This window comes from Bombina bombina, chromosome 4 (genome assembly GCF_027579735.1).
Source record: "Bombina bombina isolate aBomBom1 chromosome 4, aBomBom1.pri, whole genome shotgun sequence".
Taxonomy (NCBI): domain Eukaryota; kingdom Metazoa; phylum Chordata; class Amphibia; order Anura; family Bombinatoridae; genus Bombina; species Bombina bombina.
In genome coordinates this window covers 149,508,342-149,534,117 of record NC_069502.1, presented here as the reverse complement: position 1 = coordinate 149,534,117, position 25,776 = coordinate 149,508,342, and positions in this window count along the sequence as shown.

The window sequence follows — 25,776 nt, the reverse complement described above, 5'->3', positions numbered from 1 at the left end:
TTTTTCATCAATTCCATTCAGAAAATAAAAACTGCTACATACCTCAATGCAGATTCATCTGCCCGCTGTCCCCTGATCTGAAGTCTTTACCTCCCTCAGATGGCCGAGAACAGCAATATGATCTTAACTACTCCGGTTAAAATCATAGTAGAAAACTCTGGTAGATTCTTCTTCAAACTCTGCCAGAGAAGTAATAACACGCTCCGGTGCTATTGTAAAATAACAAACTTTTGATTGAAGTCATAAAAACTAAGTATAATCACCATAGTCCTCTCACACATCCTATCTAGTCGTTGGGTGCAAGAGAATGACTGGGACTGACGTAGAGGGGAGGAGCTATATCAGCTCTGCTGGGTGAATCCTCTTGCATTTCCTGTTGGGGAGGAGTTATATCCCAGAAGTAATGATGACCCGTGGACTGATCGCACATAACAGAAGAAATATAAGACTCTATCTATTCAAACATATTCTTAAAATTTCATGATATTTGATAAAACATACCAAACATTATACACTTTTAACTAATTTTTACCTATGACATTGGGAACATGACTTCATATCCCATGTTGCATGATGTGTGGGATCATACAAGACTTCCTGGCAAATTAGAAGGGTATCCATTTTGGCCAGTTTTGGGCTGCTACTTAGTGTTGCAAATAATTGCTGAGAGAGCATGATAGTGATATGAATGCTAAATGTATTTTTGAAATGATACATTACTAATCTATAGACTTGTATGCTGCAAGTTGCCAACCAACAATTAAAGGATAACGACTCAATTTGCAACAAAATGTTTATTTTTGAAACTACATTGAAAATAAAAAATCATGTCTACCAACATTTCAAATACATTTTTTTAAACAGTTTGTCTACATATTATCAAAGATACAATGGTAAGTATAAACTTTTTTTCACTAGGTTTTACTTCAGCGAATAAAAAAAACATTAACAAGTTATATTTCTGAGGAACAAGAAAAACACACAGCAACTGAAATGGTGAGACCCAAAACATTTAATAACACTTGACAATGCCTTAAAACGTTCTGCTTCTCATCAGATTACAATGTATAACAAACTATTTTCTAGAGGGTGGATCTAAACCAAAACATAAAAGTGATCTTAGAGGAAATTGGAAGATGTACTCTGTTAGTCACCTTCAGCCTGAGTCCGTAATCTTTTGTTAGGTCCCTATATATGCCAGAAAGCGCCACCTGGAATAAAGAACACATGGGAAATCCATTACACAGGAAGAAGTGAGAGTAGTAAGTATGAACATAGTTCCAATCCATGGCATCACACAAAAGTAATCAAAACCAATATAATATCTGTTTTCCATTCTGAAAAATAATTTATTATCATTGATGATGGCACAACAATGCTATAAAACCAGAAAGTAAACACTAACACCATAAACGGCAGCCGATATAGGGAAGGTGACTTTTTGGGTCAGTACGTACCTACCCTTCAATAACCGTAGTATCTAACAAGATACAAGAGTTAGTGGAAGAGAATTACATCCTGGTCAGCAATGCTTAATTAGACTACTAAGGGATTCTCTAGAGTTATAGTATAGAAATATCTGGCTCTATTCAACGATCAGAGTTATTTTATTTCTGGTCATTCAATGCCATAGACTGCAATAGAACATTTTAGGCTTTATTCAATGATGTGTGATATCACTTTGGATTCAATTTTCTATTATAGTCCATAGTATCCAATGACCTAAGATAAAATAACTCAGGAATAGAGCCCACTTTCACTTAGAACAATAGTATAGGATGAATACGTTTTCTTATTTTCAAAGAAATAAAACTAAAAGACAATTTAAGAAAGCAATTAACGTATGTTTAACATAAAGATTTCAGCCTGAAATATATTTCACACATGTATTAAAAAAACACTTTCCCATACAATTCTACACGTAATATATAAAAAATGTCAACCGTATATATCAAGAACAATTATGTAAATATACTAGCAGAGATCCATCAAATATTCTCACCAATTACACCAATAAATATTACATAGATTAATACAGAGTAAACACTCAAAAATAGAAAGTAAATCTCATCACCTTTTATGAAAATATCCTTCCTAGACAAAATCGTCTTCCTAAATTTGGAGTTTACAGGCTTTGCATGTGTAATGCTTTATTGGTAATGTGCCAGAATCATCTGTAAAATTTGCACATTGCTCATGAAATCTCTGTCCACACACTTCACAGTGAACATGTTGGGTTAAGAGGTTATCAGGATCCTTTGGACATTCCAACACACTGCATGATGTCTGAATATTTTTTTCTCGATTAAGTGAAACCTTCAGTTTTTCTAAAACTTCAGCTGAATTTTTCACAATTACAGATAATTCACACTTTGACAAACGTTCTTTGTAACATAAGAGCCTATCAACATACTTTTGTAGAGTTGTTTTCTGTAGTCTCGATCGTTTACCTCTTTGTGGCTCAAATTTTGATAGGATAGAGTGTATCCATGCTCTTGCTCTTGTGCTGTTTACAGTGCTAAGTGAAAAGTTGCCAACAATCGCACATCCATAAAGGATAACGTAGACACCACAATCGTGGCTGTTTTTTTGTTGAGGTACATCGTGCACTGCAATGATCTTCCACTCTTCCAAGTCAGATGCTTTTCCTGCCGTAGTGTAGATGCACTCAATGATTTTCATTAGTCCTGAAGCAGCTGTCTCTGCAGTTTCTTTACTATAAACAGAATTAAAAATGAGCAATTCTTTCTCATGCATGTCTCCTACAGCGAGAATCCAGTGATTCCCAGAACCTACAATATCTGTGTTGAAAGGTATGAGAATTACTTCATAACTAACTATGCTGTTTGCTGCACTGAATTGTAACACTGGGCAAAATGCATTGTTAGCAGCTAACTGGTAAATATAAGTTGGTACACATGTCACACTATGGGTTCTTTTATAAATGTGGATGAATGCATGTAAAGCTTGGTCTATGATCACATCTTCTAACCAAACTGTAGGAGAAAGACTTTTGTATGTTTGTGGCATTGTTGACCATTCTGGAATACACACATCAGGAGACATCCAAGGAGGAACATTTTTTATTTCACTTATTGTTGCATCAATATGTGACAGATCATCTGTCGTTTGTGCCACCTCATTATCAAATTCACTGGTTGAATCAGATGATGCAAGCTTAACATCTTGTGGGTTATTTAAAAGTTCAGTCAAAGACTGCAAAGAATCGGGGGCTGGGGTGACAGAATAATCATAATCCTTTGCTCTTGGATGTTTTCTTCCAGATTTCCTTTCTTTGCCTCTAGCCCTTTTCCTTATCTGTGAAAGGCTGTATGTTCTCTTTGTGGGAAAAGGTATATTAGTTGCCATCTCAACCGCTAGAATATGGTAACATTTTCCTGTGCTAGGACAAGAACACACCGCCCCCTTGGATGTGTATTTCACAACATACACATTTTCATTTCTTATACTTCTAACTAAAAAAATTTTTAATTGTGCATTAAAGCTAACAAGATCCATTTCTTCAGAGCTGCATGCTAAAGATTTCTGGCTCATTCGCAGGCTTGGCATTTTCTCTACAGTGCATGAATTTGAAACTGTTTCTCTTTTCACTCGTTTAATAATATCTTCAAGAGGAATGAAGGGTGCAATTGCATTTTTGTCAACTATTTTGGGTAAGGGATGGCATTTTTTTCGATTGTAGTTACCCAATCCATAATTTGCTCTTTCAAATTAATTGACAAAGAAAGTCTGCATGTAGTAAAGTGACAGAACCATTGCATCCAAAGGCAGCTCTTTCCATTCATTTTGGGTTTTTATCATTTTGTTCATACTTTCACTAATGTTGTTTGTTGCACATTTGCCTCTAAAAGCTGCAAAGGTTTGAGTGATATATGACACTAAATGATACTGGATATCATTTTTCAAGTGCATTTCAAAATAATATTTGAAACTTTCAGTCCAAGTTTTAACAGTTTGTGAATCAATCAGTTGTTCGACATGGTCTTTTAAAACTTTTACATCATCGCGTCCACCCTTCTGTTTTTTAACCCAATATTCAACATCTCTCAGCATGTGAACACGGCAGAGAATGATACTAAGATGTGAGAAGTTCTTTTTCAAAGCCTTTACAATGCCCTTTTCTCTGTCAACAATAATTTGAATTTTTTTATATCGGTCTGATTCCATGCCTAATTTGCTCAACGCCTCTTGTAGAAATCTCTCGTGATGGGTCATAAATTTCCGTTCATGTAACATAAAGGCTACAGGGTAGATTGGGTCATGTTCCAGTATTGTATTCCTTTGAACTAAAACTGAGAGATAGAAGTCACCCAGCTGAAATGTGGTGTCATAACTTATCAGTTGTGGATGGTTGTGTTTTATTGACATTTCCAGTACAGAACAAGACAAAGCTATAATGTCTGGTAGTCCAAGAAACACCAAAATGTCTGGAAAAGTGGTAATGTTCCAAATTAATCCATCGAGTTGAAAAGCAAGCTCATGCAAACTGAATATCTCATCCCTTGATATGCGTTGCTCTTTTCTTTTAGAGTATATGGTATTCTGAACTTGTTTTACATTTCTAGGACGATCCACAGACATGCGATCTTGGTTTTTATCACTTCCTTTGCGGCTCAGTATTGTTTTATATATATTGATTGTATCATGTCCTGTATCATTTTTACAGATATCACTAAACACTGTTTTTTTAGTAGGCAGGTAAGCCTTGTCAGTTTTTGAATTCCCATGTTTTGTACCAGTAAAGATTTTTTCATTTCCAAGGTAATGTATTAAGTAGTACTTAGACATTGTTTGGCTTCTGTTTTCATTTAAGCAGTATACATGTCTACGGAACTCTGGAGAGCCACTTTTAAAATCTTGTGTTCTAATCTGATAATACCTTTTTAAAACACTGCCTCCATATTTGCAAAGATTATGCATATTTGAGCCCTTTTGTTTCCAAGTATATTGGTCAAAACGAAAATCCATGTTGGTTATGTCAAAAGCTGGAGCCTTGTAGATATAGAATTGATTTGCTTTTGGTAAAATAGCTGCATCAGAAGTTACATATTCTTTATGTTCTTCAATGCTTCTTAATATTGATTCTGCTTCCTTCAGTGTTAAATCAGTAGATCTTTCTCTAAACAATAACATTTTGCATTTGCTGTATTTTAAATACAAAACTATAATAAAAATGCACTGGTGATCATCTGATTCTCTAAGTATAATACAATTCCCTGCTGTTAACAGTTTCACTTTCACTTTAGATTGAATTAGGGATAGAGATTTCAGAAACATTAGTTTAATAGAAAGTTTGTTTTCTGCTCTCCTTCCTTTTATTTCTCCTGATAGCCTTGCAATCATTTAAAAATTAAAGCAAAATACATATGTGAATAAGATTAGGTGTATTTCTCAAAAAGCCAATACATGTTCTAGGTATCTTTGTCTAGCTGGAGTCCTCTGCTGTGGAAGGTTGGAGGCAATATTTTTCCATATTAAGCCACTGGATCCTCAAAAAAGCTTAATTATGCTACATCAAGCTCTTTTTTACATTAAGCTGTTCACATTAAATGTTTTAGGATTGTAAAAAAATAGATAAAATGTGAAAAACACTTTTTGTATGATTTGCCAAACATCCTGAAATTTTCAAGATATGTTTAAATAGATAGATTATCATATTAGGTGAAGTTTGGGTGAAATTGGTTAGCATCTAAGTTATTTTTTGTACGTTAAGCCACCTTAAGCTCCACAAAAAACAAGCTTAAAGGGACAGCATGCTATAAAATAGTTTTTCCCTTAATGTGTTTAAAATTACTTTTTTACCAGCTGCAGAGTATAAAATGTATGATATTTGCTTTTTAAGGTTCATTTGTGTATATGAATTAAATGATTTTGTGTTTTTAAGACACAACCTAATAAAATGGTCTGAGCTTGTAGGTATAATCAGATCTCATTACTTTATCACATTGTGTACATATACCTGCTTCTTCATCTTATATCTATCCATAAACCATTCACCAAAACTTGGAGAGAATAATGGAAAATTAACATTTTATTCTCTTATCTCTTCTATACCCCACTGTGGGGCCGAATTATCAAGCTCCAAATGGAGCTTGATGCCCCTGTTTCCGCGCGAGCCTTCAGGCTCGCCGGAAACAAAAGTTATGAAGCAGCAGTCTAAATACAGCTGCTCCATAACTTGTCCGCCTGCTCTGAGGCCGCGGACAGAAATCAACCCAATCGAATACGATCGGGTTGATTGACACCCCCTGCTAGCGGCCGATTGGCCGTGAATCTGCAGGGGGCGGCATTGTACCAGCAGTTCAGAAGAACTGCTGGTGCAATGATAAATGCCGACAGCGTTTGCTGTCGGCATTTATCGATGTGCAGCGGACATTATATGCTACATTGTATCATGTCTACTGCGAGGTCTTGCAGACCTGATCCGGATCAGGTCCGCAAGACCTTTGTTAAATAGGGGCCTAAATGTTTTAGGATTGTAAAAAAATTGTTAAATGCGAGTAACTTTTGGTATGTTTTCTCAAATGTCCTGAAAATTTCAGAATATGTTTGAATAGATAGATTAATGTATTTTTGGAAGTTTAGGGGAAATTGTTTAACATCTAAGTTAAATTTTGTACGTTAAGCCACATTAAGCTCCGCAAAAAACAAGCTTAATGTCACTCATTTGCCTTGTGGGAAACCAAAATCCATGAAACTTCTAGGATAGGTTTGGAAAGTGACAACCTGACTTTGTGCCAAGTTTCACGGCAATTGATTGATGTTTAGGCGAATTTTGTTACATTAAGCTCTTTTTTACTTTAAGCCTTTCACATGAAATATGAATAGATAGATTAATGTATTGTGGTAAGTTTGGGGGAAATTGGTTAAGATCTAAGTTCAAATTTGTACGTTAAGCCACATTAAGCTCCCCAAAAAACAAGCTTAATGTCACTCATTTGCCTTGTGGAATTCCAAAATCCATGAAACTTCTAGGATATGCTTGGATAGTGGAAATCTTGGGTTGTGCAAAATTATGCAGCAATTGATTAACATTTGGCCACTTTTTTACTCATTAAGCCACATTAAGCTCCCCAAAAAACAAGCTTAATGTCACTCATTTGCCTTGTGGGACACCAACATCCATGAAACTTCTAGGATAGGTTTGGAAAGTGAAAAACTGAGTTTGTGCCAAGTTTCAAGGCAATTGATTGAAGTTTTGGTGAATTTTGGTACATTAAGCTCTTTTTACATTAAGCTGTTCACATTAAGGGGGCTAGTTATCAAGCCGTCTACTTTTCTGGCTTCGCCGGCCCAATACGTCCGCCTAAGCTCGCCTACCTTCGCCGCCGCGGACCTTGAATACGTTCGCCTAAGTTATCAAATAAAGCTGTCAAAAAGCCGCGGGGCGATGAGCAGCGGACTGTGACAGTTATCACTCATCCGATCTCGCTGCCCTTCGGCTTTTTCCCAGCTTTATTGCTAGCCTGTCACTAAGCACTCACACTAAACTGCACTGTTCTGCCCCCTATACCGGCGCCCCCGGAGCCCCCCGCAACTAAATAAAGTTACTAACCCCTAAACCGCCGCTCCTAGACCCTGCCGCAACTCTTATAAATGTATTAACCCCTAAACCGCCGCTCCCGGACACCGCTGCCACCTACATTATACCTAGTAACCCCTATCCTGCCCCCCCTATACCGTCGCCCTCTATTATAAAATTATTAACCCCTATCCTGCTGATCCCGCACCTCTCCGCAACTAAATAAATAGTTTAACCCCTAAACCGCCGCTCCATGAACCCGCCGCAACCTATAATAAATTTATTAACCCCTATCCTGCCCCCCACTACGCCGCCGCCACTGTAATAAAATGATTAACCCCTAAACCTAAGTCTAACCCTAACCATAACGCCCCCCTAACTTAAATATTAATTAAATAAATCTAAATAAATTAACTCTTATTAACTAAATGAATCCTATTTAAAACTAAATACTTACCTTTAAAATAAACCCTAATATAGCTACAATATAAATAATAATTATATTCTAGCTATCTTAGGATTTATTTTTATTTTACAGGTACCTTTCAATTTATTTTAACCATGTACAATAACTATTAAATAGTTATTAACTATTTAATAGCTTACCTAGCTAAAATAAAGAGAAATGTACCTGTGAAATAAATCCTAACCTAAGTTACAATTACACCTAACACTACACTATACTTTAATAAATTATTCCTATTTAAAAATAAATACTTACCTGTAAAATAAACCCTAAGATAGCTACAATGTAATTAATACTTATATTATAGCTATTTTTGGATTTATATTTATTTTACAGGTAACTTTGTATTTATTTTAGCTAGTTAGAATAGTTATTAAATAGTTATTAACTATTTAATAACTACCTAGCTAAAAGAAATACAAAATTACCTGTAAAATAATTCCTAACTTAATTTACAATTAAACCTAATACTACACTATCATTAAATTAACTAAATAAACTACCTACAAAGAACTACAATGAAATACAATTACATAAACTAACTAAAGTACAAAAAATAAAAAAAGCTAAGTTACAAAAAATAAAAAATTAAGTTACAAACATGTTAAAAATATTACAACAATTTTAAGCTACTTACACCTAATCTAAGCCCCCTAATAAAATAACAAACCCCCCCAAAATAAAAAAAATCCCTACCCTATTCTAAATTACATAAATTTCAATGCTCTTTTACCTTACCAGCCCTTAAAAGGGCCATTTGTGGGGGCATGCCCCAAAAAGTTCAGCTCTTTTGCCTGTAAAATAAAAATACAACCCCCCCCCCAACATTAAAACCCACCACCCACATACCCCTAATCTAACCCAAACCCCCCTTACAAAAACCTAACACTAATCCCCTGAAGATCATCCTACCTTGAGTCGTCTTCACTCAGCCGAGCCACCGATGGAACTGAAGAGGGCATCCGGAACGGAAGAAGTTAATCCTCCAAGCGGCGCTGAAGAAATCTTCCATCCGATGAAGTCATCATCCAGGCGGCGCTGAAGAAGTCTTCGATCCGGCCGATGTCATCTTCAAAGAGGCGCTGAAGAGGTCTTCTATCCGGGCGAAGTCATCTTCCAAGCCGGGTCTTGAATCTTCCTTCCGCCGACGCGGAACCACCTTCTTCACCGACGGACTACGACGAATGACGGCTCCTTTAAGGGACGTCATCCAAGATGGCGTCCCCTCAATTCCGATTGGCTGATAGGATTCTATCAGCCAATCGGAATTAAGGTAGGAAAATCTGATTGGCTGATGGAATCAGCCAATCAGATTCAAGTTCAATCCGATTCAGATTGAGCTCGCATTCTATTGGCTGATCGGAATAGCCAATAGAATGCAAGCTCAATCTGATTGGCTGATTGGATCAGCCAATCGGATTGAACTTGAATCTGATTGGCTGATTCCATCAGCCAATCAGATTTTCCTACCTTAATTCCGATTGGCTGATAGAATCCTATCAGCCAATCGGAATTGAGGGGACGCCATCTTGGATGACGTCCCTTAAAGGAGCCGTCATTCGTCGTAGTCCGTCGGTGAAGAAGGTGGTTCCGCGTCGGCGGAAGGAAGATTCAAGACCCGGCTTGGAAGATGACTTCGCCCGGATAGAAGACCTCTTCAGCGCCTCTTTGAAGATGACATCGGCCGGATCGAAGACTTCTTCAGCGCCGCCTGGATGATGACTTCATCGGATGGAAGATTTCTTCAGCGCCGCTTGGAGGATTAACTTCTTCCGTTCCGGATGCCCTCTTCAGTTCCATCGGTGGCTCGGCTGAGTGAAGACGACTCAAGGTAGGATGATCTTCAGGGGATTAGTGTTAGGTTTTTGTAAGGGGGGTTTGGGTTAGATTAGGGGTATGTGGGTGGTGGGTTTTATTGTTGGGGGGGGGGTTGTATTTTTATTTTACAGGCAAAAGAGCTGAACTTTTTGGGGCATGCCCCCACAAATGGCCCTTTTAAGGGCTGGTAAGGTAAAAGAGCATTGAAATTTATGTAATTTAGAATAGGGTAGGGATTTTTTTTATTTTGGGGGGGTTTGTTATTTTATTAGGGGGCTTAGATTAGGTGTAAGTAGCTTAAAATTGTTGTAATATTTTTAACATGTTTGTAACGTAATTTTTTATTTTTTGTAACTTAGCTTTTTTTATTTTTTGTACTTTAGTTAGTTTATGTAATTGTATTTCATTGTAGTTCTTTGTAGGTAGTTTATTTAGTTAATTTAATGATAGTGTAGTATTAGGTTTAATTGTAACTTAAGTTAGGATTTATTTTACAGGTAATTTTGTATTTCTTTTAGCTAGGTAGTTATTAAATAGTTAATAACTATTTAATAACTATTCTAACTAGCTAAAATAAATACAAAGTTACCTGTAAAATAAATATAAATCCAAAAATAGCTATAATATAAGTATTAATTACATTGTAGCTATCTTAGGGTTTATTTTACAGGTAAGTATTTATTTTTAAATAGGAATAATTTATTAAAGTATAGTGTAGTGTTAGGTGTAATTGTAACTTAGGTTAGGATTTATTTCACAGGTACATTTCTCTTTATTTTAGCTAGGTAAGCTATTAAATAGTTAATAACTATTTAATAGTTATTGTACATGGTTAAAATAAATTGAAAGGTACCTGTAAAATAAAAATAAATCCTAAGATAGCTAGAATATAATTATTATTTATATTGTAGCTATATTAGGGTTTATTTTAAAGGTAAGTATTTAGTTTTAAATAGGATTCATTTAGTTAATAAGAGTTAATTTATTTAGATTTATTTAATTAATATTTAAGTTAGGGGGCGTTAGGGTTAGGGTTAGGTTTAGGGGTTAATCATTTTATTACAGTGGCGGCGGCGTAGTGGGGGGCAGGATAGGGGTTAATAAATTTATTATAGGTGGCGACGGTGTAGGGGGGGCAGATTAGGGGTTAATAAATGTATTATAGGTGGCGACGGTGTAGGGGGGGCAGGATAGGGGTTAATACATTTAATATAGGTTGCGGCGGGTTCAGGGAGCGGCGGGTTAGGGGTTAATACATTTATTATAGTTGCGGTGGGCTCCGGGAGCGGCGGTTTAGGGGTTAATATGTATAGAGTAGCTTGCGGTGGGCTCCGGGAGCGGCGGTTTAGGGGGTAATAACTTTATTTATTTGCGGCGGTGTAGGGGGGGTCAGATTAGGGGTGTTTAGACTCGGGGTACATGTTAGGGTGTTAGGTGTAGACAGCTCCCATAGAAATCAATGGGATGTCTGTCAGCAGCGAACTTGTACTTTCGCTATGGTCAGACTCCCATTGATTCCTATGGGATCCGCCGCCTCCAGGCTGGCGCTTTGAAAACCAGGTACGCTGGGCCGTAAAAGTGCCGAGCGTACCTGCTAGTTTTTTGATAGCTAGCAAAAGTAGTGAGAATGTGCCGCACTTGTGTGCGGAACATCTGGAGTGACGTAAGAATCGATCTGTGTCGGACTGAGTCCGGCGGATCGAAGCTTACGTCACAAAATTCTACTTTTGCCTGTCTCGAGCCTTTGATAACTAAGGCGTATCAGCCTCGCCACAAATACGCTGCGGAATACGCAGCGTATTTGAGGTTGACGGCTTGATAACTAGGCCCCTAAATGTTTTAGGATTGTAAAAAAAATGTTAAATGCGAATAACTTTTGGTATGTTTTATCAAATTTCCTGAAATTTTCAGAATATGTTTAAATAGATAGATTAATGTATTGCAATAAGTTTGGGGGAAATTGGTTAAGATCTAAGTTCAATTTTGTACGTTAAGCCACATTAAGCTCCCCAAAAAACAAGCTTAATGTCACTCATTTGCCTTGTGGGAAACCAAATACCATGAAACTTCTAGGATAGGTTTGGAAAGTGACAAACTTAGTTTGTGCCAAGTTTCAAGGCAATTGATCGATGTTTAGGTGAATTTTTGTACATTAAGCTCTTTTTACATTAAGCTGCTCACATTAAATGTTTTAGGATTGTAAAAAAATAGTTAAATGTGAATAACTTTTGGTATGTTTTATCAAATGTCCTGAAATTTTCAGGATATGTTTGAATCGATAGATTAATGTATTGTGGTAAGTTTGGGGGAAATTGGCTAACATCTAAGTTCAATTTTGTACGTTAAGCCACATTAAGCTCCCCAAAAAACAAGCTTAATGTCACTCATTTGCCTTGTGAAATTCCAAAATCCATGAAACTTCTAGGATAAGCTTGGATAGTGGAAATCTTGGGTTGTGCAAAATTATGCAGCAATTGATTAACATTTGGCCACTTTTTTACTCATTAAGCTACATTAAGCCATTTTCACATTAAATGTTTTAGGATGTCCCAAAAACTGGGGCACTTCTGCTATTCAGAGGTGCAGTTCATTTAAATTTATTGTAGTGTTTTATATTGCGTTAAAAACAGGGGCGCCTCTGAGGATCAGGTGGGATTTATCCCCTCACGCGAAGCCAAAGACAACACTACCAGACTTTTACATATTCTACATCATTCCTCATCTGAACATATCCCCTTTATCTTACTATCAACCGACGCCGAGAAGGCCTTTGATAGGCTGGATTGGCAATTTCTGTGGTCCACCCTACATAAATTTGGTCTCCCTCAAATATTTATAGAAAAAATATTAGCTATATACTCCAAACCTAATGCAAAAGTAATAGTCAATAATACAACATCACACAACTTTCCAATACACAACGGCACTAGGCAGGGATGCCCCCTCTCACCTCTACTCTTTGCCCTATCGGTGGAAGTTCTAGCAGCAAAAGTACGCGCCTCATCTGAGGTAGAGGGAGTTAGTATAGGGGAATGTAACACCAAATGTTTGTTGTTTGCTGATGACATACTATTTACATTGACGAACCCTAAAAGATCTTTACGCGCGCTCACAGAAATCCTAACTGAATATAAACAACTATCTAATTTCTCCATTAATATGGGGAAGTCAATGATCATGCCCATCCATCTAAAACATGAAGACAATCGATTTATCAACTCCCAAACACTTTTCCCTCTAGCAAACCATATCACATATTTAGGTTTAGCCATCCACCCCAATATAAAGGACACCATTGAATGGAACTACAAGGCCCTAAAGCAAAAGATAGAAATCGAATTAAATAATTGGCATAAATCAAGACACTTGACTTGGCTGGGCAGAGTAAATGCGATCAAAATGACCACACTACCTAAGATACTATATATATTACAAACATTGATACTAATACCTTCATCAACATACCTAACTAACTTACAAAAACAGATCAACAACTTCATTTGGTCTTACTCCAAACCACGGATATCCACTCACACTCTTTACTTATCTAAGCAGAAAGGAGGCCTAGGCATACCTAATTTAATGAATTATTACAAAGCAATACACTTATCACGCATTGCCACATGGAATCAAATTAAAACTCCAAAGAGCTGGGTATTAATGTATGCCCAAAAATTACCTGACACCACCATACGAGATATTTGCTGGATACCCAAAAGATATCGCCCAAAAGAAGTCACACAAAATATCTTTCTTGCAGAAACACTACGTATATGGGATACACTCCTAGCCACACACAAACAGATCTCGACTTCTATCTCACCTCTCACACCCATATTAAATAGTAAAATCTTTCCAGGACTACAATTTAATAGACCTGCTAACAAAGATGATCAACCCTCGTATGTACCAATTTTCCATTTAATTAAAGAAGGAGATATTAAAAACTTTACTGATATACGTAATAGTATAGGTCCCCCACTAGACACCTGGTTCTCCTACTTCCAAATTAGACACTTTTTACAGTCACACCCCCAGAATCCAAATTTCAACAGACCACTCACAACTTTCGAAACAATGTGCCTCCTCCCTACGACCCCTAAACACCTCATCTCTCTCACATACCAATTAATACAGACATTAGAAGCCCGTAAACCATCTTCCTATAGACCAGCCTGGGAAAAAGAACTGAATATACAGCTAGATGACCGGGAGTGGGAGAGATGTTTTATGTCCATCAAAAAATCCTCTATCTCAGCAAACATTGTAGAAACTAACTACAAACTAATTTCCAGATGGTATCTTACGCCCACACGTCTACACAGAATTTACCCATCAGTATCCCCTAGATGCTGGAGGCAGTGCGAGGAACAAGCTACCTTGTCTCATATTTGGTGGCATTGCCCACTAATTAGACCTTTCTGGGAACAAATTGAAAGGCACATCTCGAAAAAGTTAAACCAAAATATAATACTTGAACCCCAAACAATCTTGCTCCACAACCTCCCCAATCTTAGATGCCAATACAAAAACTCCTTATTTCAGATTCTAATTAATAGCGCCAAAAGACTGATCCCGCAACTATGGAAAAAATCCCAAACTCCCACCTTTCAGCAATGGTTAGACGAGGTCAACCATGTCCTTAAATTAGAAGAGATGTATCATAGTTATTACTCTAGGAAAGACCAATTTCTCAATATACTTTTTCTCTGGAGACAAGACGGATGACTACTTTAAACACTTTATGCACTTCAAACACTGAAATTAATACTTACTCGGAAATAACTATCCAACTGTCTAGCGAAAACCCCTCCCCCCCTTTCCTCCCTCTCTCTCCCCCTATAACCTTTCATTTCATATATTATTTATATCTTCCATGTTAATGTTATGACATTTTGTTTTTGTTGGAAAATCTGCTGAAATGATGAATGTACAGAATATACATTGGTTTGCATTCTCGCGAAATATTATTATGACTAACTGTCTGAAAATTGATTCTGTATACTTTTATTCTGTTAATAAAAAATATTGAATATAAAAACAGGGGCGCCTCATGGTGACCACCTTTTGGAGATTGTTACTGGGGAATAAGTGTTGCTTTTGGAAGAAGTAACGGGTTGGTAAGTTCTGTTATTCATCGCCCTTATCTGTCAGGGACAACTTTGCTAAGTGGGCTACCTCGCCCTGACCTATTAAATGGCCACCCGGCTTTCAATAATATAAACACATATAGTATTAGCCCATGTCAGAGGAGGTATGGTAAGGATCACATACTGCAGGTTATAAGCTGCCGCTGAGATGGAATAGTTGTAGCAAAGAGGAGAGACTTAGCTACCTGATTGGTAAACTTCCCTGACTTGAGTGGGGGAGGGTTCTTTAGCGCCCTCAGAGGTAGTCCTAAATTTACAGTTAAGAGTAAGGGGTTGGCCTGGGGTGGAGGGGAGGAAAAGATACAACTACCAACCCAGAGTAAACCAATTATAGGAGGTAAAGTGCAGTGTGATGATGTATTAGTCTTTACTCAGTGACTGAACTAGGTGCTGAGAAGGTACTAGGATGAATAACAGCCAATTGGCTCTGTTTGCTGAGATTTGTTTGTTGCATTGTTTGTTAATTCTTTCTTTTTTGTTGCTGATTGTGTTGTTTTTTTCTTTAGTTAGCTGGCGTGGTGCTCTCCTCCCTCCCCGGAACTCCTGGACTGGGGGAAATGTCCTTATTCTAAAACCCAGTGGCAAGACCCTTTCAAGACATATACAATGCCTCGTACAACTAATGACACCAGGTTCCCTTAGAGGTAACTCCTCACCCTATAGCACACTCCACAAATTAGACTGGGATCATGTATAGTCTACATATTATGAGCTGGAACGTAGGTGGCATAACATCTCTGCAAAAGCGCAGATCCATCCTACGGTACCTAAATTCTAGAAGAGTTGACGTAGCGGTGTTAGAGGAGACCCATTTGTCGATACTTGAACACCAGAAGCTGAGGGTGGGAGACGTTGTGTATACTCCATATGAGTCAAAGAGGGCTAGGGGGGTAGCTATTCTATTTAGGAAAAATCTAACATACAATATCACTAAAACCCTAATAGATCAGGAGGGGAGATATGTAATGCTTCAATTGGAAATTCAGGGAGTGTCAATTGCTTTGGTAGGAGTGTATGGACCACAACGACAGAAACAACACTTTTGGAGGGAGTTACAAGCGGGGATAATTCAATTCACAACAGTGCCCATTATCATCGGAGGCGATTTTAATATTGCTCCCCAGACCCCTGCAGATAGATTCCGCAACCCAAATAAGAAAGTCGCCACCCCTCAAAGCTTTAGAAATTCCAAAAAAGAATCTTTGTTGCTTCACACTTTCAAGAGAACCCTAGAATTACAGGACGTTTGGAGAGCCAGATATCCTGAACAGAGAGAGTACACATGCATGTCAGTAGCAAAAGACACTATGGCTAGACTTGACTATTTTCTTGTAGCCACAGAGTTATGTTCTAGAGTGGTGAGTGCAGAGATAGATTCAATAACAATTTCAGACCATGCTCCGGTGACAGTTAAGATACAAGCTGGTCCCACTCGGGGGAAAACTAACAAATGGGTATTTCCAACATACTTATACAAAGATCCCAACTTCTATAGACACATATTGTTGGCATATGTAGAGCTTAATCACACACATGTCGATAATCCACTCCTGTTCTGGGAGGCAGCTAAGGCTGTGTTGAGGGGGGTCCTTTCTGCTTATGCTACAAACATAAAAAAAAAAAGAGTAAAGCCCAATCAGAGCTCCTGTTAGCACAAATTTTGAATGCTAGAAACAAATACCTCAGAAACCCCAACCCCCTCAATAGACTCAAATACAAGGAAATCAAACGCACGGGAGATGACTATATACTTCAGCAAACCAATAAAGCACACGCTAAAACACAGGCTAGATACTATAGGTTTGGGAACAGAATCGGGAAGTTGCTAGCTAGAATGACGAAACTGTCAAACAAGAGAAACCCTATTTTAGCAATTAAACAAGGCGATGTAGTTTTAAATAAGGAGGAGGACATCCAAAAGGCATTTACTGACTTTTATACAGACCTCTACTCATCATCACAACAGGTACAGCCTAGTGATAAGGACAGATTCTGGGAACAGTTGAATTTTCCGATAATAGATCTACCCAATTAGGTCAACTTAACTGCCCCATTACCCAAAATGAGATTTTGGCCACGATTAAAGATTTAAAATTAGAAAAAACTCCAGGGCCCGATGGCCTGCCAGCAGAGTTTTATAAGATAATGGGAACGGATATTAGCCCAACCCTGGAACGGTTGTTCAATGGTTTACTCAGAGATGAGGTTAGACCCTCCCCCAGATTTGCAGAAGCCAATATAAGTATTATCCCGAAGGAGGGTAGAGATCCCCTCCTAACGCAATCATATCACCCCATTTCCCTGCTTAACCAGGACTATAAAATCCTGACGAAAATTTTAGCAAACAGACTAGCCGGTATTCTCCCATTGCTGGTTCATGAAGACCAAACAGGCTTCATGAAAGGGAGATCCTCAGTGCTTAATGTTAGAAGAGTCCAAACAAATATTCAATACTACTGGAACGTAGCACAATACACTTCGAGTACAGCAAAGCATACAGAGGCCGCCTTATGATTTCTGGATGCTGAAAAAGCTTTCGATAAGGTCTTGTGGGAACATTTATACACTATCATGGGTAAAATGCGTATTGAAGGCGCCTTTGTTAAAGCTGTTGAAAATCTGTATAGATGGCCACAGGCATCTCTCTTAGTTAATGGCACACCTACCAGGCTCTTTACGCTTCACAGAGGCACTAGGCAGGGCTGCCCCCTCTCCCCACTCCTCTACGACTTGGCCATAGAGCCACTGGCAGTCAAGATTAGGTAGACAATGCAAGGAATGCGCATAGGGGAGTCAGCCTTACATGTCTCATTGTTTGCCGATGACATGGTACTATTCGTACAAGATCCCTACAGGAATATCCCAAAGCTGATGGCAGTGATAAATGAGTTTAGTCTAGTTTCTGGGTACAAGATCAATACTGACAAAACTGAATTACTCTGGTTACTGTAAAAAGGTAGAAAGCAAATTCCTGGATATGACTTTAAAATAGTGGACGGAAACTTCAAATATCTAGGCATTACACTGCATGTAGACCCACGCAGATGGTACTCCACCAACTATGGTCCATTAATTAGGAAACTAGACAATTTAATTAAAGGGTGGAGTCTGTTGCCTCTGTCCTTGTCAAGGAGGGTTGGACTTATAAAAATGATTTATTTCCCTAAGCTACTCTATGTTTTCCAAACATTACCACCAATACTACGGAAAACAGACTTGAACCACATCAAAGGAAAAGTGCTTAAGTTTATTTGGAACGATAAAAAGCATAGGATTAGTTATCTCAAACTTACGGCCCGAGAGAGAAAGGAGGGCTAGCTCTACCAAATTTTGAGTTATATAACTGGGCGGCCCAATGTAAATTTGTTATGGACTGGATGACAGGGCAGGGAAAATTCACAGATCTCAACCTAGAAGGTGAGCTGATAAAGCCATGGGTTCTGGAAATGATCCCGCACATGACGCAGACACAGGCGACTAAACACTTAAGAGATATGGAGCTTCTAAGCCAACCAGCAAGAGCTTGGAGGCAGTTTTGTGGAAGGCTGGGAGGTGACCATAGGCTGATCTCATATTTGCCATGGTATGCCACCGGGCATATAAACCAGAGCTTTCTACACTGGAGAAGTCAGGGACTGTGCACAGTGGGTCAAACAGGGATGACACAGGGAAGACAGATGCAGACCTTCGAAAGTTTAAGGGACACATTTGACCTACCCAGGACTCACCATTACGCTTACTTACAAGCCAGGCATTATTTTAATACATTGCAAAAGGAGGGGAGTGTTAAAGATCAAACATCTATACTACAGAGCTTAGAACTAGCAAAACATGGCATCACATCCATATCACCACTGTACACTAAAATGAACAGACTGACAGGGACTGCCTGCACGGACAGGTTGGCTGCCATCTGGGGTGAAAAACTAGGGAGGGCCATAACAGCAGAAGAGACTAAGAAAAGTATACACAGAGTCAAAGTAGCAACTCTCTCATCAGAGGTAAGAGAATCACATTTTAAACTGCTCCATGATAGCTATATAACCCCTAGGAAATTTCAGAGATGGAAAACAGGCAGAGATAACAGGTGCCTTAGATGCGACCTAATAGACGCAGACATTGAACACATGTTGTGGAGTTGTTCCAGACTAGTTAGATTTTGGAAGATGACAGCACACTGGGTAAAGACAAAGATACAGGCTCCTTGCGGGGAATGGTCATTTCAGAATGTAGTATTCCTTGACTTTCTGGGCCCACCAAAGAAAATTAGATTACTCATTCACAACATAGTTTTGATGGCGAGACATCTAATATTTAAAAATTGGCTCAAACGAAACCAACCCACTGTCACACAACTAAAACAGCTGTTGTTGAAGCAACTATTTATTGAGCAGTCTGATGGATTGGGAGACATGACCACTAGAGTCCGGTCCTTCTTTGATAAGTGGGGACCCTTTATTCGTACACTACCGGATAGTTCATGTAGTATAATAATAGCACCATTCAGAAACACAGAATACATGTTGGAAGCAGCACTGCAAGGAGACTGGTAAGCTAGGTGAATGGAGTATCCTGGGGGGGGGGGGAGAGGAGGTCGCTTGAGAGGTAACCATGCCAGCCGGGAGTTAAGAGTTAATTGATTTTACTGTGTTTCTTTTTTTGGAAAAGTGCACGATGGATTATATTGTATCTCATTATCCAGTTCAAAGAAACTTGAAGACACAATGTAAAACTGAAGGTATTATTTGACTTGTAACAATGTACTGTTTGACTCTTACTGATTGTACCTAATTCCATCTGTTTGTTGCACGCAAAAATAAAGATATTTAAAAAAAAAAAAAAGAGACAGCTTATATATTTTTTTGATATTTTTCTGTCCTCACTTTAATTAAAAACACACCTCCTTCACATTGATGTACATAGTTCTTCTATTCTTAAGTTGGTTACAACTGTGAGAACTATAGGTTATTATATATAAAGTCTTACGGCTAGATTTAGAGTTCTGCGGCCAAAGGGGTGCGTTAGCTACGCATGCTTTTTTTCGCCCGCACCTTTTAAATACCGCTGGTATTTAGAGTTCACAGAATGGCTGCGTTAGGCTCCAAAAAGGGAGCGTATAGCATATTTACCGCCACTGCAACTCTAAATACCAGCGGTGCTTACGGACGCGGCCAGCTTAAAAAACGTGCTCGTGCACGATTCCCCCATAGGAAACAATGGGGCTGTTTGAGCTGGAAAAAAAACTAACACCTGCAAAAAAGCAGCGTTCAGCTCCTAACGCAGCCCCATTGTTTCCTATGCGGAAACACTTCCTACGTCTGCACCTAACACCCTAACATGTACCCCGAGTCTAAACACCCCTAACCTTACACTTATTAACCCCTAATCTGCCGCCCCTGCTATCGCTGACCCCTGCATTTTTTTTAACCCCTAATCTGCCGCTTCGTACACCGCCACAACCTACGTTATCCCTATGAACCCCTAATCTGGTGCCCCTAACACCGCCGACCCCTATATTATATTTATTAACCCCTAATCTGCAGCCCCCAACGTCGCCGCCACCTACCTACACTTATTAACCCCTAATCTGCTGACCGGACCGCACTGCTACTATAATAAATGTATTAACCCCTAATCCGCCTGACTCCCGCCTCAATAACCCTATAATAAATAGTATTAACCCCTAATCTGCTCTCCCTAACATCGCCGACACCTAACTTCAAGTATTAACCCCTAATCTGCCGACCGGAGCTCACCGCTACTCTAATAAATTTTTTAACCCCTAAAGCTAAGTCTAACCCTAACCCTAACACCCCCCTAAGTTAAATATAATTTTTATCTAACAAAATAAAGTAACTCTTATTAAATAAATTATTCCTATTTAAAGCTAAATACTTACCTGTAAAATAAACCCTAATATAGCTACAATATAAATAATAATTATATTGTAGCTATTTTAGGATTAATATTTATTTTAAAGGCAACTTTGTAATTATTTTAACCAGGTACAATAGCTATTAAAATAGTTAATAACTATTTAATAGCTACCTAGTTAAAATAATTACAAAATTACCTGTAAAATAAATCCTAACCTAAGTTACAATTAAACCTAACACTACACTATCAATAAATCAATTAAATAAAATACCTACAATTATCTACAATTAAACCTAACACTACACTATCAATAAATTAATTAAATACAATACCTAAAAATAAATACAATTAAATAAACTAACTAAAGTACAAAAAATAAAAAAGAACTAAGTTACAAAAAATAAAAAAATATTTACAAACATTAGAAAAATATTACAACAATTTTAAACTAATTACACCTACTCTAAGCCCCCTAATAAAATAACAAAGCCCCTCAAAATAAAAAAATGCCCTACCCTATTCTAAAATTAAAATAGAAAAGCTCTTTTACCTTACCAGCCCTGAAAAGGGTCCTTTGCGGGGCATGCCCCAAAGAATTCAGCTCTTTTGCCTGTAAAAAAAAAACATACAATACCCCCCCCAACATTACAACCCACCACCCACATACCCCTAATCTAACCCAAACCCCCCTTAAATAAACCTAACACTAAGCCCCTGAAGATCTCCCTACCTTGTCTTCACCTCACCGGGTTCACCGATCGGTCCAGAAGAGGGTCCGAAGTCTTGATCCAAGCCCAAGCGGGGGCTGAAGAGTGACGTCCATCCTCCGGCTGAAGTCTTGATCCAAGCGTCGGCTGAAGAAATCCATCATCGGGCTGAAGTCTTGATCCAAGCGGGCGCTGAAGAAGTCCATCATCGGGATGAAGTCTTCTATCAAGCGGCATCTTCAATCTTCTTTCTTCCGGAGCAATCTTCTTCCACCGACGCCTACTCGCCGAATGACGGTTCCTTTAAATGACGTCATCCAAGATGGCGTCCGTCGAATTCCGATTGGCTGATAGGATTCTATCAGACAATCGGAATTAAGGTAGGAAAATTCTGATTGGCTGATGGAATCAGCCAATCAGATTCAAGTTCAATCCGATTGGATGTTCCGATCAGCCAATAGAATGCAAGCTCAATCGGATTGGCTGATTGTATCAGCCAATCGGATTGAACTTGAATCTGATTGGTTGATTCCATCAGCCAATCAGAATTGTCCTACCTTAATTATGATTGGCTGATAGAATCCTATCAGCCAATCGGAATTCGAGGGACGCCATCTTGGATGACGTCATTTAAAGGAACCGTCATTCAGCGAGTAGGCGTCGGTAGAAGAGGATGGATCCGCGTCGGCTGGAAGAAGATGGCTCTGGAAGAAAGAAGATTGAAGATGCCGCTTGATAGAAGACTTCATCCCGATGATGGACTTCTTCAGCGCCCGCTTGGATCAAGACTTCAGCCGGAGGATGGACGTCACTCTTCAGCCCCCGCTTGGGCTTGGATCAAAACTTCGGACCCTCTTCTGGACCAATCGGTGAACCCGGTGAGGTGAAGACAAGGTAGGGAGATCTTCAGGGGCTTAGTGTTAAGTTTATTTAAGGGGGGTTTGGGTTAGATTAGGGGTATGTGGGTGGTGGGTTGTAATGTGGGGGGGTATTGTATGTTTTTTTTTTACAGGCAAAAGAGCTGAATTCTTTGGGGCATGCCCCGCAAAGGGCCCTTTTAAGGGCTGGTAAGGTAAAAGAGCTTTGAACTTTTTTAATTTAGAATAGGGTAGGGCATTTTTTTATTTTGGGGGGCTTTGTTATTTTATTAGGGGGCTTAGAGTAGGTGTAATTAGTTTAAAATTGTTGTAATATTTTTCTAATGTTTGTAAATATTTTTTTATTTTTTGTAACTTAGTTCTTTTTTATTTTTTGTACTTTAGTTAGTTTATTTAATTGTGTTTATTTGTAGGAATTGTATTTAATTAATTTATTGATAGTGTAGTGTTAGGTTTAATTGTAGATAATTGTAGGTATTTTATTTAATTAATTTATTGATAGTGTAGTGTTAGGTTTAATTGTAACTTAGGTTAGGATTTATTTTACAGGTAATTTTGTAATTATTTTAACTAGGTAGCTATTAAATAGTTATTAACTATTTAATAGCTATTGTACCTAGTTAAAATAAATACAAAGTTGCCTGTAAAATAAATATTAATCCTAAAATAGCTACAATATAATTATAATTTATATTGTAGCTATATTAGGGTTTATATTGAAGAAGATTGAAGATGCCGCTTGATAGAAGACTTCATCCCGATGATGGACTTCTTCAGCGCCCGCTTGGATCAAGACTTCATCCCGATGATGGACTTCTTCAGCGCCCGCTTGGATCAAGACTTCAGCCGGAGGATGGATGTCACTCTTCAGCCCCCGCTTGGGCTTGGATCAAAACTTCGGACCCTCTTCTGGACCGATTGGTGAACCCGGTGAGGTGAAGACAAGGTAGGGAGATCTTCAGGGGCTTAGTGTTAGGTTTATTTAAGGGGGGTTTGGGTTAGATTAGGGGTATGTGGGTGGTGGGTTGTAATGTTGGGGGGGGTATTGTATGTTTTTTTTTTACAGGCAAAAGAGCTGAATTCTTTGGGGCATGCCCCGCAAAGGGCCCTTTTAAGGGCTGGTAAGGTAAAAGAGCTTTGAACTTTTTTAATTTAGAATAGGGTAGGGCATTTTTTTATTTTGGGGGGCTTTGTTATTTTATTAGGGGGCTTAGAGTAGGTGTAATTAGTTTAAAATTGTTGTAATATTTTTCTAATGTTTGTAAATATTTTTTTATTTTTTGTAACTTAGTTCTTTTTTATTTTTTGTACTTTAGTTAGTTTATTTAATTGTGTTTATTTGTAGGAATTGTATTTAATTAATTTATTGATAGTGTAGTGTTAGGTTTAATTGTAGATAATTGTAGGTATTTTATTTAATTAATTTATTGATAGTGTAGTGTTAGGTTTAATTGTAACTTAGGTTAGGATTTATTTTACAGGTAATTTTGTAATTATTTTAACTAGGTAGCTATTAAATAGTTATTAACTATTTAATAGCTATTGTACCTAGTTAAAATAAATACAAAGTTGCCTGTAAAATAAATATTAATCCTAAAATAGCTACAATATAATTATAATTTATATTGTAGCTATATTAGGGTTTATTTTACAGGTAAGTATTTAGATTTAAATAGGAATAATTTATTTAATAAGAGTTAATTTATTTAGTTAGATAAAAGTTATATTTAACTTAGGGGGGTGTTAGGTTTAGGGTTAGACTTAGCTTTAGGGGTTAAAAAATGTATTAGAGTAGCGGTGAGCTCCGGTCGGCAGATTAGGGGATAATACTTGAAGTTAGGTGTCGGCGATGTTAGGGAGGGCAGATTAGGGGTTAATACTATTTATTATAGGGTTATTGAGGCGGGAGTGAGGCGGATTAGGGGTTAATACATTTATTATAGTAGCGGTGCGGGCCGGTCGGCAGATTAGGGGTTAATAAGTGTAGGTAGGTGGAGGCGACGTTGGGGGCGGCAGATTAGGGGTTAATAAATATTATGTAGGTGTCGGCGGTATTAGGGGCAGCAGATTAGGGGTACATAGGGATAACGTAGGTGGCGGCTGTGTGCGGTCAGCAGGTTAGGGGTTAAAAAGTGTAGGTAGGTAGCGGCGACGTTGGGGGGGGCAGATTAGGGGTTAATAAATATTATGTAGGTGTCGGCGATGTTAGGGGCAGCAGATTAGGGGTACATAGGGATAATGTAGGTTGCGGCGGTGTGCGGTCGGCAGATTAGGGGTTAAAAAATTTTAATAGAGTGGCGGCGATTTGGGGGGACCTCGGTTTAGGGGTGCATAGGTAGTTTATGGGTGTTAGTGTACTTTAGAGCACAGTAGTTAAGAGCTTTATAAACCGGCCTTAGCCCAGAAAGCTCTTAACTCCTGACTTTTTTCTGCGGCTGGAGTTTTGTCGTTAGATTTCTAACGCTCACTTCAGCCACGACTCTAAATACCGGCGTTAGAAAGATCCCATTGAAAAGCTAGGATACGCAAATGGCGTAGGGGGATCTGCAGTATGGAAAAGTCGCGGCTGCAAAGTGAGCGTTAGACCCTTTCCTGACTGACTCTAAATACCAGCGGTAGCCCAAAACCAGCGTTAGGAGCCTCTAACGCTGGTTTTGACGGCTACCGCCAAACTCTAAATCTAGCCGTTAGTTAATACTAATTGTATTTTCTAAATGATTAATAGCCATATATGTAGCTTGTCTGAACTGAAAAAATAGTGCACAAACATCATACTATACTCACACTTCAATTTGAGTATATTGAAATATATTTAGTATATTGAAATTATCTACCTCTGTAACAATACTAACCACATCACTATTGAGTGTCACTCTATAAACCTGGAGAAAATATACCAGAACTATAAGTAATGTACAGGGATACCAAACCTGTTAGATAATATATTTAGCCAATACATTGTATTTTTCAGTCAAGCTACATATATGGCTATTAATCATTTAGAAAATACAATTAGTATTAACTTACCGCTAGATTTAGAGTTCTGCGGCCAAAGGGGTGCGTTAGCTACGCATGCTTTTTTCCCCCCGCACCTTTTAAATACCGCTGGTATTTAGAGTTCACAGAAGGGCTGCGTTAGGCTCCAAAAAGGGAGCATATAGCATATTTACCGCCACTGCAACTCTCAATACCAGCGGTGCTTACGGACGCGGCCAGCTTCAAAAACGTGCTCGTGCACGATTCCCCCATAGGAAACAATGGGGCCGTTTGAGCTGAAAAAAAGTCTAACACCTGCAAAAAAGCAGCGTTCAGCTCCTAACGCAGCCCCATTGTTTCC